The sequence below is a fragment of the Hibiscus syriacus genome, unplaced genomic scaffold (genome assembly GCF_006381635.1).
Source record: "Hibiscus syriacus cultivar Baekdansim isolate YM2019G1 unplaced genomic scaffold, ASM638163v2 tig00112383_pilon, whole genome shotgun sequence".
NCBI classification, from domain to species: domain Eukaryota; kingdom Viridiplantae; phylum Streptophyta; class Magnoliopsida; order Malvales; family Malvaceae; genus Hibiscus; species Hibiscus syriacus.
The window spans coordinates 637,545-641,500 of record NW_024063319.1 but is presented as its reverse complement, the minus strand read 5'-3'; the positions used below and the strand labels follow the sequence as shown (position 1 = coordinate 641,500).

At 32.9% G+C, this 3,956-nt stretch overlaps 1 pseudogene; it reads left to right on the top strand.

Moving 5' to 3' along the window:
- Positions 1-316: 316 nt before the first annotated feature.
- LOC120178919 lies at positions 317-1,740 on the top strand (annotated as a pseudogene).
- Positions 1,741-3,956: the final 2,216 nt, after the last annotated feature.

The window sequence follows — 3,956 nt, the reverse complement described above, 5'->3', positions numbered from 1 at the left end:
TAAATTACACGTTTAGTAATTAAACTATTATTTTTTGTTCTATAAAATCATGTCACATCATCATTGAGATTTTTTAAAAATATATATATATATCACATCATCAATTTTGCTAATTTTTTAGCAGCAGTTACCAAATTAAAACCCAAAATAAACGTTATGCATAGTTTTGAAAGAAATAAAGTTTGAATACTAAAATGGAACAAAAGTAATAATTTAGGTAATGAACATGTGATTTATCCTAAAATTAAAGGTCCTTTTTTTTTTTCCTTCTAAATCAAATAAATTGATCCTCATATAAAGAAAAGAAAGAGTTTCTTTTCCCTTTGATAAGGTATATAAGCTATCCCCTTTTAACAAATCACTGCATCACCCTTCCAATTGAAGAATTTCCATTTTTTTCCCTTAACATCAAAATTAAATCCATGTTTTCCTTTTCTTGCATTAAACTCCGTGTCCAATCCGAGGATGAATATACAGTTCTGTTAATAGTATTGGAAAAGGCTTATTAGAAACCTCGCCTGCTTGTTCATGTCTTGCAATGGTGGGATGGCCTTTTTCCCAGCAAATTTCATGCTCCAAACTCCTCAAGAAGAAGACCATCAACCCTCAACATCTATCAATCAATTGCTCCCTTCTTGCCCACCCAAGACTTCCATGGTATTTATAGACATCTTTCATCTGATCTGATACTGATGAAACTACGTATGTGTGCATGTGTGTATGTGTGTATGTATGTATGTATGTATGTATGCATATGATTGCTGATGTGGTTTTGATTTGGTTTAAGTAGTGTCATCGTTACTGGGGAGGAGATCAATGTCATTTTCAGGGATAGAAATGTGTGAAGAAGCAAATGAGGAGGAGGATTTGTCAGATGAGGGTTCACAGGCGGGAGAAAAGAAGAGGAGGCTGAACATGGAACAGGTGAAGACACTTGAGAAGAACTTTGAGTTGGGTAACAAGCTTGAACCCGAGAGAAAAATGCAGCTGGCTCGAGCCCTCGGGCTGCAACCAAGGCAGATAGCCATTTGGTTCCAAAACAGAAGAGCTCGGTGGAAAACCAAGCAACTTGAGAAAGACTATGATCTCCTCAAGAGACAGTACGAAGCCATCAAAGCAGATAATTATGCACTCAAAGCTCAGAACCAAAAGCTCCATGATCAGGTATTATTAATCTTAACCAAAAGTCTTTGTTTTATGTCAAGAAAAAGTCTTCATCTTTGATTGGATGCAGATAATGGCACTGAAAAGCAGGGAACCAACCGAGTCTATCAACCTCAACAAAGAAACTGAAGGTTCTTGCAGTAACAGAAGTGAAAACAGCTCAGATATAAAGCTGGATATCTCTAGGATGACGGCTATTGACAGCCCTTTATCGACTCATCCGACAAGCATAACCTTCTTCCCAACATCCAATATTAGGCCAGCAGACAGCGGCGGCGGTGGCGGCGGTAGTGCACAACTATTCCAGACCTCGTCGTCGGGGCCGGATCACCATCAAGGCCAGAAGATGGATCAAATGGTTAAAGAAGAAAGCCTCAGCAACATGTTCTGCAACATTGAAGATCAAACCGGGTTTTGGCCGTGGCTTGAGCAACAACATTTCAACTGATCATATGGTGCCTGCTTTATATAGTTATAATATCAATGTTTTGGTACCTTGAGAGTGGTGTATAAAACTTGAATTATATCCAGTTAAAAACTCTTGGTGTGAAAAGATAGTTATGGAGGGAATAAAAATGTTTGAGATTTGCATTGAAAGAGAGGAGAGCCTTCTGTGATGGTTTTACAGATTTCATCCTTCAGTGAACAAAATATATACTCAAAAATTAATTATATCAAACTATTATATCCCTTTTCATTGTTAAAAAAACAAAAGGGAGAGATGAAGAAGAAAGAGCGTATCCTTCACACATTTCAAGGGGAGAAGAAGACAAAGAGATGAAGAAAAGAAAAAAACAAGTTGGAAAATGGTGCATCCTCGAGAAGGGGACGTAGGCAAGGGCAAATCCTGTGCTGACAAACAAGGGAATGGGTATCCAAATGCCATACTTTTTTGAGCGTTTGATTGCAGCAGCAAACCAAAATAATAAAAATTTTGCGATTAGTATCTAAGTTATTATTTTTGATCCATTTTAGTACTTAAATTTTTATTTTTTTTTATAAAAATTATACCTAACGTTTAATTTTTTTTTTATTTTAGTATCTCACAGTTAAAAACTTAACGGATGAGTTGACATGACATAGTTCTGGTAGGCAGATGACCAATCCAAACAGTTGATCACGAGAGAATGATGAGTCGACCAACATAGTCCAGTTTCAGACCCATCGGATGATGGACTATGGAAATCGGAGGATGAAAAAATCGACGAGTTCATCATCGATTTAGAGAGATTGAGGCTTTTCCTGGTGAAACAAAGGTCATATCGTGTTTAGATGGTCGAAAAGGTGCGGGCTAGAAAGTTTAGACTTCATCGATCGAAGGATACGACGGCCGACGACTATAGACACGGTGGTCGGCGAGCTCGTCCATCAAGTTTTTAATAGCGGGTGCTAAAATAAAATAAAAATTAAAAATTAGATATGATCTTAAAAAATTAAAAATTTAAGTATTAAAACGGATCAAAACTGATAGTTTATGTGCTAAACACATAGTTTACCATAATAATAATAATTTAGTCATGTGACTCACTTACTGTCACCCCCTACAATCCAACGCAGTCCTGTCCTTACCCCACTTTCATGATTCTCCCTTTTTCTTCCTTTGCTTTTCTTCTTCTACGTTCTACTACTTTCATTTTCTTTAATTTTTCAGCGACAGCTGCAAAGTATTTGTCAATTGCATCACTTCTTTTTTTTTCCTCAGTTAATTTCATCCAAATCAATAATGTTCATTTACAGTCCAGTCCATGCGTTTGCTACCTAATTATTTAATCGTCCACTAATTACACGCATTGTAATAGTGCATACATAATAATAACGAGTGGAAAACAATTATAAAGGCAAAGTAATTATTATTATTTTTTGAGACCTTGGGTCCAAACAGTAAAAATGTTAAAAAATATTATTCAAACTCATTTTCATGTTTTACGAGACAAAATAGAGTTTTACATGAATTGAACCTTCTGATCCCCATTTTAAATAAAATTTTCTTCTTATGAGAATTCGGATCCCTCAATGTCAGCGATTATTAATTAATTAATTAATTACTACATATTAATTAACATGATCTTTTATTTGTAATAACGTGAATTGTGGGTTGTATTTACTCGACTGTCGAAACGAGAATTATATAATGTGCGACGAGTATTAATGAACATCACTAATGATAGATATTATTAATTTAATATATAAAAATAATTCAATGTGTAATTATAAATTAATTAAAAATTTAGAGTTAAATTATTTAAAATAAAATGTAAACTATACCAATAATAAACTAACTATTACCCTTTTTTTATTTTGAACACCATTTTAAAATTTTGTCAAACAGGTCACTCAACTATTTAAATGCATTTAATTAATCCACTTGCCGTTAATATTTAACGGAAAAGTTGATGTGACAGATAAAATATTTGATATTATTACACATTTGGTCCATGTTACTTATATATTCTATCAATTTGATCCTAATTTTAATAAATTAAAATAAACTTAACCCTCAAATCAAATGGTGTCAAAGTAGTTTTTATTCATCTTATTCTTTCAATTTGTAGGAAAACAAACAAGAAATAAAATAAAAGAAAACTTAAAAAATTGATTTTACTTTTGAGAAGTTTTAAAAATTAAATATAAAACGCTTTGATTTCAAAAATACATCTATATTAAGTAAAATCAAAATTTAAACTCTTAAAAAATTATTCCAAAACAATTGGATTTTATTTATAATGTGATGAATTAGGTAAACGTAAAGTAATGATACTTGAATAGTTGAGTAATAAAAAATAAATAATTTT